Here is a 17,012-nt window from a genome sequence, read left to right as displayed (position 1 = left end):
AATTACTTACCTTCAGGATAAGTTACTATGTTATGACAATGCTGATTATTATGATCATGCTGATGATCTAGACAGTAAGGATAATACCAGAAAATGTTGACTCAAAAAATGATGGCGATGATGATCCGACCAAAATTAATAATTTAAACATATTTTAGCTGAAAAAAATCCTACAGCGGTGATTAAAAATATGTTCTTAAGCTGAAGAATAATACTGTACGATGCCATTGTTGGAACTAAAAAAGTTCCGTTCTCCCACAATGAATTAATGCATTTTACCAAAATAGCCATTTTTCACCATTCAGCCTAAAGTTGCTCTAAAAACTGACATGCTAGACAATTTCTTCTGCCGGATTCGTCTTCAGTGTTAAAAATCTATAATAAATAACTTTCGTAATTTCCGAAAATAACCCTTGCAGGACTGTGTTATTAGTCAGTGAATTTGTTGCATGGGAAACAATTCAATTTCCTCGATTCTAGTTTCATGGCTGTTTGTATTAGAAATTCTACCCACGAAAGAGACGAATCGTAAAAAGCGACTTTATTTGCTGCGAAATAAAAGTTTTTGTGTCTGGAAGAAAACAGTTTATTTTGAATTTACATTAATTTTGTACTAGGAGGACTTTAATTTTGTTGAATTTTTAACATTCTCATCAGAGAAGGTATTAGATTAGTGTAAAATTTGACCCCCCCCCCAGTTTTTGTCAACTGTCCACGTTTTGAGACCCCCTAAATCCGAAAAACAGGTTTTGACGAATGAATCTGTATGTCTTTATGTCTGTGAACACGATAACTTTTGAAAAAATTAAAATATTAGATTGCCCTTTGGTACACTCGTTTAGTATTTTAAACTTAAGGTCAAGTTCGTTAGCCAGTCATTATGGATGAAAATTCAAAAAGTGGGCACATTTTGAATATTTTTGAGACCACTTTCTTAAAAATTTAAAAATTCTCTATGCAGTTATTCATAGAATTCAAAAAATTTGACAAGTTATCCTTATTACTTTTTTTGAAAAATTAAAAATTACTAAAGTTATAGCATTTTTAAAATCCAGAAAAACAAACTAAAATGAAAGATTTAAGTCAAACGAAGCATGATACGAAAAAAAGTCTGTAAGAGAAAAACGTTGCTTTTTGAGAGCCCTACACGATTATAACAACTTTTTTAATTTGGCCAAAAAGTTGAAAATTCAAAATTTGATCGTAGAAAAAATTTTTTAAGCCACATTTTTTTCAGATGTATATATTCTATCCACGATTTTTCATAGTATTTTAAAGCTTAAACAATTAATCCTTCTGACTTTTTTTATAAAAAGAAAATTATCAGAGTTAGAGCATTTTCAAAATAAAAAAAAAATTAAAATGAACACTTTAAGCCAAACAACGTATGATATGAAAAAAAGTCAGCGGAAGAAAAACTGTGCTTTTCGAAAGCCCTACAAGGTTATGATAACAACTTTTTTAATTTGGTCGAAAAGTTGAAAATTATAAGTTTGATCGTACCAAAAATGTTTGAAACCACATTTTTTCAAGATTTAAAAATTCTATGTACGGTTGTTTATAGTACTCAGAAATTTAAACAATTTATCCCTATGATTTTTTCTATAAAAAGAATATTATCAGAATTAGAGCATTTTCAAAATCAAAAAAAAAAAACTGAAATGAACATTTTAAGCCAAAAAAGCATGATATGAAAAAAGTCAGAAAAAGAAAAATTTTGCTATTTGAAAGCCCTACAGGACTATCATAACAACTTTTTAAATTTGGTCGCGAAGTTAAACACTCCAAATTTGATCGTACCAAAAATAATGAGAAATTCCATTTTGTGGTCAAACTATGCAAGATTCGAAAAAAATTAAAAAGCTCAAATTGCGCGCGCTGGAAAGAACTACAATTTAGAATGAATCACTTTTCGATATAAGCTACGAGAAAAAATGAGACAAAACTTGTTAATCAAAAAAGAGCTATAATTTTTTATAGGACAGTTAGTTTTTGCTGTAGTCGTAAAAAATAACGTTCTAAATAAAAATATGAAATTTTTTTGAAAAAGCGACACAAGGTATAAACTTAAATTACCAGACAAAAGTTGTTCACCTAAAAAGATCTATAAATTTATTATTAATTATTTTTCGATAGGACGAGTAGATTTTCTTTTAATCGTGAAAAATAAGATTAAAAATTTTTAAAATTACTTTTTGGAAAAAGAACAGAAAAGACGAAAGAGGACATAGGCTCCTATATAGGACCCTATATAAGTTCCTGTATTAGACCCTATGCAGATGCGCAGTAGTTTTTATTAAATCGTAAAAAACAACATTGAAAATAAAAGAATTATAAAAACGAGGAAATAAGAATTAGTATGATTCAATTTTTATGCATAGTATGAATTGTAATGATATACATTTATTGAAACGATAAATTTTTCAGAGCAGCTTAGAATTCAATTTAAAGCAAAATAAGAAATAAATACAAAAATAATCATGATAAATACAATTTGCTTTTTATTTGTCAATTTTTAAATAAGTAATCCCTGGCAGAGTTACATTAAAAATTTATTATAATTGATATAAAAGTGTTGTGTATAATGTAGAAAAATTGACAGGTTGGACAAAATCGAGTGTGAAGCACGAGATACGTGATGAGAATGTGTTCGTTAAAACAAAAAGAGCTTTAACAAAAGAGAGTTAAAAATCACAAAATTACAGTTGTCGGTTAGTTTACCTTTGATTTTAAAAGGTCTGTGCCCGAATGCGGAAGAAATGCAAAGACTAAGCGCGGAGTGCGAGTGCCCTCAGTCGCGTGCCGTACGTGCGCTCAAACTCTCGAGCTAAGCTTTTTTAACGAAAGAGAATTGACAATCAGAAAATTACAGTGTTGGATGTTTTGAGTCTTAATTTTTAAATGTTTGCGCAAGAATGTAAGAAAATATTAAGACCGAGCGCGTTGCACGAGGTAAACACATAATCAAGCGCGAAGCGCGAAAACGAACAGTCGCGCGCCCTAGGCGCGCTCAAACTTGCGAAATGTTTTTAAGAAATCAAATTAACAAATCAAACTCATAGATTTTTTCGAAGTTGCATTTTCAAAAAAATAATTTTGACCTACAAAGATGAATTCTCAACTAAGAGGATAAATTTTCAAACCAAAGAAAATTTTCAAAAAATAAAAAGTTCAAAAACATAAATAGAATAGTTTCATTCTTGAGTTGAAAAACTAATTAAAATAAAACAAATTATTATTCAGTTGAATTCAACTAAAAAAGTATCATTTTTAACAAAATAGTTGTACCCTGGCCCAAGTAGATGAAGTATAAAAAAAATTGTCCACCTAATAGAGCAACTTTCAACAAAATAGTTAAATATTCAAGCTAAAAAACGAATATTTCAGGAAATGGTTGACTTTTAAACAAGAAAAAGTTTCATTTTTAACAAAAGCAATTTTCTACTAAAATAGACAAATTTTTAAATAAAATACATTATTATTTAATATAAAAACACCAGTTAAAAAAATAATAGTTACATTTCAACCAATAACTTGAATTTCAATTTTAAATATCTATAGCATCCCAGGTTAATGAAAATTGTTTTTAGGAAGGAGGTAAAACGATTTTTCACCCAGTAAAATTCAAATTAAAAAGATTTTTTTAAATAGTTGAACCCTAACCAGAAAACATACATTTTCAAAAAAATGTTAATTTGGTTCCTTTTAAGCTAAATAGTTTCATTTACTGATTATTTCCTAAAGAGTTAAACTTTAAAAATGATGAATTTTTGCCCAAAAAAATACATTTTTACAAATGATTCGAATTTTAAAGCAAGAAGTTAAATTCTTATCTATCAGAATTTATTCCTCAAGTAAATGCAAATACGTAATAATTTAACAAAAAGGATTTTTTTAATAACAAAGAGTCGAATTCAACTGAAAAGATGTGTTTTATACACAATACATTAATTTTAAATTGGAAAAGATAAATTTCCAACCAATTATCAAATAGTTAAATGCTTGTGCAGAAAATTAATTATTAACAAAACAAAAAAGAATTCTTAGCAAAATAATTACACTTCTAACTGAAAAGAGGAATTTTCCACTAAAATAATTAATCCTCATGCGAAAAAATAAATTTTTAAGAAAAGTGTTCATAATTTAACCAAAGAGCTGAATTTTCTACCAAAAAGTAAACCTTTTAACCAAGAACATTATATTTCCACAAAATAGATTAAATTATGAACACAGTACATGAAATTACAACTTATTACTTTAATTTTCAACTAAAAAAAATGTCCAATTCCAGATTATAATTAATTTTTAATTAAAAAAATCAATTGTTCTTTCATTTCATATCAACAATAACAACATTTTGATTTTTGAAGTGTACTGGTTTTTAAAAAATACTTTTATTCTTTCAATAATACCTTATGAAACATAAAGCAACAATAATAATAAAGGTTTAAAAAATAATTAAACCACTGTTTATGTTAAAACATGAATCATTTGGTTATTCTTCATCATTTAAACATTGTTCTTTTAACGTAATCAACTTTTAATATAAAAATTTTTTTAGACCATTTGGTAACGAAACACTATTGTTGTTGTTATTAATAATTAAATACAAGTGGCTTTCATATTATATAATGTAGAATTTTAGCAAGCAATTCAAAATCTTTAAGAAACCATACATTTTTATCAACTCTTGAAATATTTTAAGTATATGTATTCCAAATAAAAAATACGAATCTTTATTTTACAAATATATCACATGAGAAAAATTGTTATATAACAATGTTCATAGCAATAAAAATTGTGTATCGTTATCCAAGTTTGCCAAAAAGATAAAAAATTGTTATTAACACTTAATTGTGTCAAAAAGGTCTAAATTCTGAAAAATTAATAAATAACGTATTTATTATTAAGTTTGTTCAGACAATAATTAAATGTATTGGATTAATAAAATAAGTTATTTCTACATAATTTGCTGCTGGTTTAGTCAAAAAATCGGATTTTAATTTATAAATAAATACAGCAAAATAGTTCATTTGTTAATTAAGATTGTTTAAACAATTATCGATTTTCTTTAGATAAACAAATATGATACTGAGGTTTTATATTTCCAAGTAATATATGATCGATTCTATAAAAAAATTTATTTATTTAATCATAAATATCTGCTCTGGATAATTGTTTATAAAACTTGTTTTACGAAATAATGAATTATTTATAAAATTTCATTGATTCGAGTAAAAAACTCTTATCGTCCCTAAATTGTTCAAATTTAGTGCAAGTCATGTAACGAGCTGCTACCAAACCTCATAAAGCAATTTTAATATACTAATTTGTTTATAACAAATCCAATAAATTTTTTAGTCTGCGTTTTTATAGAAAATATTTTTTGGATAATCGCCTCGTGTTTGATGGATATTTAATAATCAATCCTACTATTCGTTAAAGAACAGTACGCTTATAATTTGAATTTCTTTTAACGAAAAAAATTTTTTTCTTTAAATCGGACATAGCAGTTTGATGCGGAATTTAATTTAAATTTTGTTTTTAACTTTGAAACGGATGACAATTTTCTTTAGCAGATCAATTTGTCCGCGGACGATATTTTTGGCAAATTTTTCCCGTGTGCATGTATTTTAAAATTTTATTTTTTAGTTTTAGGCTACATAAAATATGGTATATCTTTATAATTGTCATATTTTGTTATCTAATTTCCTTGGAAACTTTTGTAATATATGGATAGTAGGATATAATATATTTTTCAGATTATGGACACTATAATTTTGGTCGATGAAATGCATATTTTGTGGTGAGTGAACTGACTACAATCATCAGTGTGGGCTGTTTGGCTCCATTCCATGCGTCATTTACTTTAACTTAGTGCCTCCCATGAGTGCGGGGATATTAGAAAGTATAATGCTTATAGACTGCCGTCAGAAATTATTTACACGTCTAGTGCGAGCGGTACAGAAAATCACTGCTGTATTTGAAACGTGATTAATCGATAAAAAAGAGAAGGAACTTGTTTTAAAAAGCGCTCGAAAGCTTAGGAAATTTTATGTAAAACTACCCCTAATAGAGATGTGTTTATTTTTTTAGAAAGAGAATATACCACCTCAGAGTTACAAAAAATAAAGAGTTTTTGGAATCTTTTACCTTGACTTTAACACTTTAAAATAATTTCTTTAGTTTAAGCCGATAGTAATTTGGAAATCTTAACGGACTCCCAAGATATAATAAACCTTTCCAAGCGTTTCAGCGTCGGGTTTCAGTCGGGGACGCCACTTTTAGCGGTGGTTAAAAAAAATTTTTAATTTTGTACCTTGATTCAACTTGTGCTGTAACTTGGAAAAATTCGTGAAAAAATAAACTTAAATTGACAGGACATAATATCTAAAACCTTATCTTCAGTTCACGCAAATAAGATTTTTAAAATATTCACGTGTTTCCGAAATGTGACACAAAATGTCCAAGCGTTCCTGCGTCGGGTTTCAATCGGGTACACCACCTTTAGCGGTGTTCAAAAAAATTCTACAATTTTGTACCTTACTTTAACTTGTGCTGTAACTTGGGAAAATTCGTGAAAAAATAAACTTAATTTGACAGGACGTAACTTTAAAATCTTATCTTCAGTTCACGTAAATAAAATTTTTTAAATATTCACGCGTTTCCGAAATGTGACAAAAAATGTCTAAGCGTTTCTGCGTCGGGTTTCAGTCGGGGACACCACTTTTAGCGGTGATAAAAGAAATGGTTTAATTTTGTACCTTACTTCAACATGTGCTGTAATTTGGGAAAATTCGTGAAAAACAACTTAAATTGACAGGACGTAATCTCTAAAATCTCATCTTTAGTTCACGCAAATAACATTTAAAAAATATTCATGCGTTTCCGGAATGTGACAAAAAATGTCGAAGCGTTTCTGCGTCGTGTTTCAGTCGGCGACCACCACTGTCAGTCACATCAGCGGTGATCGACAATAAATTCTCAAATTTTGTATCTTCAATTCAACTCGTGCAGTAACTTAGGAAACTTATTTGTTTAAAAACTTAAATTGGCAGGACGAAATATCCAAAATCTTATCTTCAATATTAGAAAATTACGATGAAAAAATCTTGACGCGTTTCAAGGATATAATGAAAAATGTTCCAGCGTGTCTGCGTCAGGTTTCAGTTGGCCCCGAGAGAGGTATCGCCAAAAATGTCTCAGATTTTGTAACTAACTGTAACTCCTGTTGTAATTTAGAAAACTTAAAAAAAAATTAAATGTGGATGAAGTAATCTCCGAAATCTTATCATCAAATGAAGCCAATGAAGTTCAAAAAATCTTCACGCGTTTCCAGGACGAGAGCAGTGACCGCCGAGATTTTCCTAGATTTTGTTTTTAAATTTCAACTCTTCCTTTAACTTAGGAAAATTTTTGAAGAAAAAAAAAAAAACTAATGTCCGACATCTTATCTTCAACTTGAGCCAATAACGTTTGCAAAATCTTTATGCGTTCTCTAGATATAACAAACAATGTTCAAGCGTTTCTGCGTCAGGTTTCAGTCAGTATAATAATTGTCAGTTACGAGAGCGGTGATCGACAAGAAATTTCTAAATTTTGTACCTTCAAGCGTTTCTCTTCCCTCCAAGCGTTTCTCTTGCTGCAACTTAAGAAGCTTTTCGAAACAAAAATTAGATTGGCAGTACATAATCTCCAAAATCTTATTTCCATTTTGAGCCAATAACATTTTAAGAATCATTATACGTTCCTAAGGTATGTCAAAAAATTTCCAAGCGTTTTTCTGCGTTGGGTTTTAGCCAGTGATCACCACTATTACGTAAACTTTAAAAGAAGAGAAAGGGGTCGATAGACATTGTTACGATTTGTTACGTAATTTTTTCAAATAAGCAAAGAAAATGAATCAATCGCAGTAATTCTAGGTAATTTTTGATTAAAATTAATAATTCTGTGTTAAAAAGTGCGCTGAAATCTTTTCTGAAAGAAAATTCAACTATATTTTGAAAAACTCGTCTTTTATCCGAAAAAAATTATCTATTTCCGTAGAAGCTGCATCTTTCTTGATAAAAATTTAACTCTTTGATTGAAAAGTCAATGACTTTTTAAAAAGTTATCCTGTCAGCTGTTTTGTTGAAAATTCAACTACTTCGTAGGAGATTTGTTTTTTAAACAAGAATTCATATTTTGGTCTTGAAAAATCAACTGAAATATTTTTTGGATAAAAATTCAAATATTTATTTGGAATTTTTTATTTATTTTAAAAATGCATCTATTTTTAGATAAATTGCATATTGCTTTAATTATATTTTAACGGTTTGGTTCAAAATTCAACAATTTTGTTAAAAAGTCATCCTTCAGGTTTGAAAATTTAACCAATCTGTTGAAAATTCAAGCATCTTCCTAAAAATTATACCTATTGTATAAAAGTCCTATTTTAATGTTGAAAAGTCAACGTAAAACCTTTTTTGAATGATAATTAAAATTTGGTTATTTGTCTCTTTGATTTAAAAATTAATCTTCTTTGTTCATCTTTTTTTAATCTTAATCAATTGATAATTTATATTTTTAGTTAATAAATCATCTCTTTGGTTGAAAGTTTAACTATTTTGTTGGGAACTGATATTTTCTAATTGGAAATTTAACTGCTCGAGCAAAAGTTAAAAGAAAGACTTTTTGAAAAAAAAGTTTTCGCTTAACGTTTTAACAGTTTAGGTGACAATTTTTTATTTGTTAAAAATTCGTTGTTTTAGTTTAAAAAAATGTTTAAATGAAATTTCTTCTATTTTTGTGTAAATATTAACTATTACACTTTTTTAATCGAGAATTCATCAATTTATATCGAAAATTGATCTTTTATGGTACCAAAGTCTTTTTTCAATAAATAGATTTGATATTTTCAATTTGAATTTGAAAAATTGTTTTATTTTGGTTATAAAAGATCCTATGTTAAAAATATTACGAAATCAAATTGTTTGGGAATAAATAAAAATAAAGGAAAAATCAGGGAAATCTGAAAATGGAGTTTTCACTCAGCAAAGCATGTATTATCATAAATACAAAATAATTCCTATGAAATAATATTATTTTTACTACTTTTCTTCTAAAAACAAAACTTTCTCCTTCGCCCCGTTGGGAATGGAGCCACAGAACTTTCAGAGGCCGGTCGGGTTCTTTCCCTTAAGCTACTATAGAAATCAAAAGAAGAATCCTTTTTTTTAAATACACGTATTATTTTGACAGGTTTAACATCTTTAAATTTTTCAAGGAATCTGTTTTATAATAATTTTTTTCAGAAAAATGTAATTAAAACCTTTTTTAATTCATAGCTCCATCTAGTATAAAAAAACGTTAAGATGTTCTGTTATTCTCTGATAATAATACTGATTCCTTAAATAATATCCATTCAACAAGTCTACAAGATAGTTTTATTTGACATTCAATGCTTTGACATCGAACTTAATTTCCCTGAGAACTTTATGAACCTGGAATTTGAATATTGTCAGTAAATGTTTACACATGAGGATATATATTTCGAGTGCATTCTCATGTGCAGTTTCATCAGAGGCAATATTGCTACGACACCAGAAGCTACTCGTCAAATATTTACGACCCAGGTCATACAGAAGCGGGGCAAAGGATATAAAGGTGTGCATACATATGCATTTCATACACAATACAACGACCTAGAAAAAGTTCGTAATTTGAAAAATATTCAGGTACTGTGACTGTTTAATTGTTTACCGAATTTCAGGCGACGAGACTGTTTGTTGAGAATTATCGGCTATGAGCTGGAGACAGGGTATGATTAATGTAAAAATAGGAGTTTTTATTTCAATTTTATTTTGTTAATTGCTCAGGAAAAATCGTGAGAAAGTCAGCAAATTTTGACAGGAAATTGTAGAGATCGAATTCATTTCGAATTAGGCAGGTTCATTCATCGCAGATTATTCAGCAATTTCTGGTTAAGCACTGCTTTACTCTTTGGGAATCCCTGAACAGTTTTGTTATGGATGCTTGGGATTTCCAGTTGTTTCTGGTTGTCGTTTCATTACCATTGATCTGAATTGACCACCAAGTTTCAAAACCTAAGCCCTTTTTTTAAACCTGTATAAAAAATCTACTAAACAATTTTTAAAAAGTTTCAATGTTAACAAAATGGCGGCTTTTTTAAATATTAAAATTAACCTTTTTCTGAAAAAAGATCTTCTCTTTTCGCTCCGCTGGGAAACGAACCACAGAACTTCCAATTGCCGGTTGGATAAATTCCCATTAAGCTTCTGGGCAAATAGAGAGAAGAATCCTTTTTTCAGAAATATATGCATTATAATGGCAGGTTTTAAAAGTTACATTTTTATAGGAATTTTTTCTGAAAAAAGATCTTCTCTTTTCACTCCGCTGGGAAACGAATAACATAACTTCCAATTGCCGGTCGGGTACATTCCCATTAAGCTACTAGAGAAATAGAGAGAAGACTCATTTTTCGAAAATACACGGATTATTATGCCAGATGTTAAAAGTTTAATTTTTAAAGGAATCTGTATTTCCATTAGAGAATAAAAGAATTCCTTAACGTCTTTAGATACTAGATGGAGCTATGAATTTAAGAAAATTGTAATTCATAGTTTCATCTAGTCTGTAAAGACGATAAGAAATTGTGTTAATTTCTGAGAATAATACAGATTCTTTTAAATATCGAAAGCAGATTTTCTCAAAAACCCATACTAATATTTTCCGCAATTTTGTTCTTGAATTTGTACTTTCATAATGATTAATAAATGTTGTGGCCAAGAGATTTTTTCATGAAATCGAATTTTTCTATTTATTTCGTAAAGAAGCAAAAACATTGAGGTAAAATTTGTCACTTCTATAACAGTCTTATGAAAAAATAGCACTTGTATTTTGTGAAATCTTGTATCGTTTACGAAAAAGATTCCCAAACTTATATTTTTATAGAACAGAAATTTTTCTGTTCTCCGAAATAGTTGAGCTTGTATAAAACTAATGAGAAATATTCATTATATAAGCAAAAACTGTAAAAATTTAAAACACAATACAAAAAGCGGATTTTTCCTGAAAATCCATTTTTATTTTTTCTTAAAATTTTGAAAGCATAAAATAATTTGTGAAAAACTCAAACTTTCTTATTCATATATTTTCTATTAAATTCTTCTAATAGAAAAAGGGCATCCCCTCAGCAGTATCTGGTTTAAATCATTTTTAAGGCTGGACGCATTTTTTGCCTACAAAAATAGGTTTTGAATTTTTCTCGTAAACGATGCAAGATATTTCAAAAGAGCATGAGGTATTTTCCATAGACAATTTTTAAACGTCTAATTAAATATTTTCAAACTTTGCCGTATGTATTGTTATTTGCAAGAAAAATATTATTTTATGAAAAAAATCGTCCGAATAAATGTAAGTGTGGTTTTTGTTTTTAATCGACCTAAAACAATATCTTAGCCAATATAATACAGGTATGCAGGTTTAGAGACAAATTTTTTTAAACGATGCCAGAAATTCAAATTAGCAATAGAATTTTTTTCGAAATACGAAAAAATACTTATCGCTTAATTTCTTTTAAAAAACAGGATGCTTAGTATCCGAAAGATTTTACGACTTCTAGTGTAGGAACTGCCTAATTTTAGATTATGTTGAAAGTTTTTTTTTAATTAAAAAAAAGTCATTTTATCTAAAAATTTAGTAACTAATTCATTTTTAGTTAAAAATTTATTCTTTATCAGTTGGAAATTTAACTCCTTGTTTAAAAGTTCAACTGTATTCCTGAATTTTTTGTATAAAATTAGTCTTTGTTATAAAACAAAATTTAAGGTTAAAGATTCAATTATTTGATTAAAAATTAAACAATTTTGTTAAAGAATGAGTCATTCAGTAAAAATTTAACTATTTTTTTTTTAAAAAGGCATGGTTTTTATTTAAAAATCTAATTACTTGGTTCGATTGCAATTATTTTGTGTGTCATCTTTTATGGACAAAAGTTTGACTGTTTTGTTGAAAATTATTCCTTTTAGGTAGAAAATTAATCTTTCTTGATTGGGAATTAATTTTCTTGTTGAAAATTTCATTTCGTTCTGAAAAGATTGTCAATTTTTCTTGAAAAGGAAACGATTTGCTTAAAAAAATATACGTTTTTGGTAAAAAAAATATGACTATTTAGTTTTAGTCCTTTTAAAAGCAAAATAATACTTTTTTACTAAAAATAATTTTTTTTTGCTAAAAATTAACTTGTTCTTTAAAAATTCAACTGGTATAAATTTGAACGATTTACTTAAAAATGTACTTTTTTTTTAATTCGTCTTTTTGGGCTAACAAAAATTCGACTTTGAACCTTCTTCTATTGAAAATTAATCTATTTTGGTAGAGAATAACTTTTTCTTGAATGTTCATGCTACTTTCTGATGACACATGAATTTCTATGTTTTGAAAATCTAACTATTTCGTTTAAAATTCACCTTTCATGATTAAAAATTAATTCTTTTTTTTAATCGTCCTTTGGATAGAAAATTCATATTGCATATTGCAAATCAACTCTTGTTTTAAAAATTCAGAAGATCAAACTAATTACTTGCTACTTTTTCAACTTTGTACATTAGGAACTTCGTTCTCTTCATTAAATATTTGCTCGTACTTTTAAATTGCGTAATTATTAAAATATTTGATAAAAGTTGCTGCCATTTTCTAAAATAATTATTTAAAATCAATCCAGAGAGTTTTTCTTTATTAAAATAAGGAAATATTAAAGCAGTCTGTAAAGATTAAACAAAAGATTAACATGATAATTTTACACCGCATTATAATTTTTTTTAATCTTTCCAAATGTTAATACCTTTTGAGTTTATACCGCTTTGTTAAATGTTTATATTTCGTTATTTTAAATACTCTTTGTTCATATTAAAAATCATATAACGTTACAGATAAAAATGTAATTTTTTCTAAATATGAGTATTAGAAAAATTCAAAACAAGTTATATTCTTGAATGATTATTAAAAGAAGTGTTAATTCATCAAAAGCCTCTACAGAAACTATAAATGTTAGAATTACGAAAATATTTAGCATAAGCAATTGATTTTTGAAAATATTGTTATGACGATTTTATTTACAAGATTTTTTTTCGATGCCTTGGTTGAGTTCAGAGCAATCGACTTGAATTGATCAATAACTCAAATTTTACATTACCCTGATTAATTGAATATAATTCATTTACTTAATTGTTAAACAATCCGTGAGCCTTTGATTTGGCGCTTAATGCAATTTCCAATAAAAACATTGTTTTCGATGAAAAAATTCTGATACCAAAAAAAGAAACATTTATTTTGATAATGGTTTTGATATTTAATTTCTTCTTACTTTTTTCTTCTTGCTTTTAAATAATGAAATAATATTTGTTTAAATATAAAATTTTTGAAACAAGTAGCTATGTTTGCAGATTATGATTTATTGAAATTAAACCATTTCTTTAAAATAGGTCATGGTCGCCAGTAAGAACAAACTCGTTTGCAGAACCTATTGTCAAAATAATAATTCAAATTCTTAAAATAATAGCAAACTTTCTTTTCTCCTGAGAAATGATTTTCGGCACAACTGGCTTAAATTCACATTCTCCTGCAGGAGCGCCACTATCCCACGATTTTTCTGCTTTGCTTTATGTGTCAAATGTCTCCGTTTGATAGCTATGACAGCGCCACTAGTTTAGAACTATTTACAAGAAATTTGAGATTGAATCAAACATTAGCAATCAATTTTATATGAAATAATTAATTTGCAACCGTTCTATTTTTATTAAAATGAATCGATATTCAGTGCTCTTTTTTCGTTAAAATTGCTACAATAATAATATATACCAGTTTGCGATATATATTCGCGTTTCACATGGCGCTGTTGTTTACATTAAAAGTATAAGAACCCCCAGGCTCATTCGATCCCACTAATTAATCCAATAAGTCCCATCGGCTTCAGTCGGTTTATGGCATTGGAGACCCGCTGCTGCTCGACGCGAGCTCGCTATCGTGCTTATTCGGTATGCAAACGTGTATGCTCCTTGCCTCGAGCAGCCCGTTAGGATACAGTGCCTTACCGCAACGCTCCGTACTTATTGGAAACATGTTATCCCGGGAACCTAAATCCAGTATCGATTGAATTTTAATGGAAAACAGTAATTAAGTGAAAATAGAAAAATTCAAAATAATTCAAGAGCATTTGATGATAACATTCCTAGGAATTATAGAAGAGTTCAAAAGCTGTCAGTGTAAACTAAAAAGAAACCAAGGATTTAGGAAAAATTTAGAAAATTAAGGATGAATTAATATGCATTTAGGTGGAATTTCAAATGAATTCAAGCAAGTTTCAAATTTTTTTCAATGTGAAGTATACCAGTGATTTCAGTAAAATTTAAGTGAATTTAGAAGATATTTAAGGAATTCCAGACATCTTAAAGAAATGTATCAGAATTTAACGAATATAATTGAATACAATAGTAAACAAGTTTTCAATCGAGATGGGTAATATAGAATTAAGTAAATAAGAAAAAATTAAAGGCAATTTCAGCGAATTTAAAGAAACTAAAGTTCAGTCGAAAAAGTTAACTGAATTTAGTACAATGTTTCGAAAATAATTCAGTTAATTACATTTAGAATTGATTAAGAAAAATTCAAGCAAATTTAAAATAGATTGATAAAATACTAAGAATTTCAGACGATTTTTAAAGAAATTAGCTTGAATTAAAGAAGTCTAACCTATGGAATAAAAAAAAGTGAAGTAAAAATAATTTAAGTGAACTAAAGGAATTCAGCATGGTTTGAAAAATATAGAGAATCATAAAGAATTCAAAGAAGTTTCAAGGAATTCAGGGTACATTAAAATGAATGTAAAGTGCATTCCAAATCAATTATATCGAGTTTAAACCATTTTTTAAATTCAAAATAGCCCACTAGCTTCAGTCCAATTTGAATGACTTTACAAAAATAAAATAATAAATTAAAAGGAGTTGAAAAAAATCATAAGAATTTCAAAGAATATACTAAATAGAAACTTTTAAAAATTGCATAATTAAAAAAAAACCAATTAAATAGAATTCGAGTAAATTAATGGAAGGGGGTAAAACAAATTCTGAATAATCCAAAATATTCCATTAATTTTAGTAAAATTCTAATAAATTCAGGAAAACACAAGGGAATTCAAGAAAACTTGCAGAAATTAAAAAGAATTTAAGAAAATATATAATTTAAAAAAGTTTAGAAATCGAAAAATTGCCATTGTACTAAGTAAATAGCGCGTAAAAAACTTTTAAATGGATTGTACATAAAAAAACAACTAATTCAATAGAGTTCGAGTAAATGTTGGAAATTTAAGGTCCATTAAAAAATTTGAGCTGAATTTAACAAACCTTTTAAAATTAATTACATGGATTAAATTTGGAATTTATTGAAGACAAATTTAAGGGAATTCCGAAGAATTTAATGAAACACCTGCGTTAGTTCCAAATGAATTGAAAAATTAATCAATAATTTTTTATTTATTTCAGCAAAATTGTAGTAAATTTAAAAGCATGGAACTAAATTCAAGAGAATTCAATATAATTCATATAAAATCAAGATAAATTAATAATAATGGAAGCTCGTGGAACACAAATATCAAAAAGCTAAAAAATTCCATTAGATTCAGAAGAATATGAGAATGTAGAATTAATGAATAAGAATCTGATAAAGTTCATAAGAAGTCCTACCAAATTTAAAATTCTTTATAGTGAATTAAAAAAATTTCAAATCACAAAAATATTAATTGAATTCAGTGAATTTCTAGGGGAATAAAAATAAAATTCAGAAATCCTTGGGCTTTCTGTTACTGTTCATTAAAAGAGGTGACAGATTGTTCTTTTAATTTTAAAAATTGTCTAAACTTAACACTTTAAAAAGGAAAATATTAGGAAATATAAGGAAAATAAAAAAGTCCCTTAAATGTAAAGACACTTATTTATTTTGCAAAATAAGCTAAAAAAAAGTTACTTTTAGTAACAGTGGCGATAAATATAAATAGTTACTTTTTTCGTGATTTAAAGGTGACGATTAATAGTTTTTTTAAAGTAACTTACCCATCGCTGGTTACAGTAGATTCGGTCGGGTTTGGTCAGACAATTGGTTCAAAGGAAGGCATTGACGCAGTAAATCAAAATGATCAAAGCTGATGTCGATGTGTCGATTGAGTGACACTAGATTCACTCCGTTTGGAGTGAATCTCAATTTGTGAAACTAACGCTATTGGTACTCCGAATAATTACTTGTCCCCACTGTACAATTTTAATCAAAACATTCATGTGTTCAGTGAACTAATATCGAATTCAAAAAATGTATAATTGTCGGTGTTTGCAAAGTGACAAAAATAATACTTTAATGTGCTGAAAACGTTCAGTTTTTTGTTTTATTTAAGAAAAAATTATCAACTTACAATAATAATGTAAAAAATTTATGAAAAAATAAATTTAAAAAAATAAAAATTAGTAATTATTGAATCGTAGAAATCTCCGCTTTCCTTCCTCTTCCTTTCCCTACTTCCCTTTCTCTTCTAACTCTTCCTCTTAAAATCCCCTGCTATCCCTCCCTTCCTGTAAGTTTATGCTCTCTTTCTTTTGCTACTTCCCCTCTCCTACTTCACTTACTTGAATTTAGTTTCTTTCTTCATTTCTCCTGATTCCCCTCCCTTCCCTAAATTTCCTCACTCTTCTCACACCTGAGCCCCTCATTGCCCGGGCATCCCTTCCGTTTTATTTCTCTAAATCCCCTCCCATCACTTACCCTCACTTCAACTACTCAAACCTCACTTACCCTCACTATGAAAATATTTTCTTGTAGAGAATGACAAGATGGAACTTTTTTTCCTTTAGAGTTTTTCAATCCGCTTTATATTTTCGATAATAAAAGGGAAAAAGTGATTAGAAAATGTTGCCAAATTTAATTATTTTTTGAAACATAAATCGTCTCAACTCAAACAAATATTATCG

Source organism: Belonocnema kinseyi, chromosome 9, assembly GCF_010883055.1.
Source record: "Belonocnema kinseyi isolate 2016_QV_RU_SX_M_011 chromosome 9, B_treatae_v1, whole genome shotgun sequence".
Taxonomy (NCBI): Eukaryota; Metazoa; Arthropoda; class Insecta; order Hymenoptera; family Cynipidae; genus Belonocnema; species Belonocnema kinseyi.
This window is presented reverse-complemented; position numbering follows the sequence as displayed.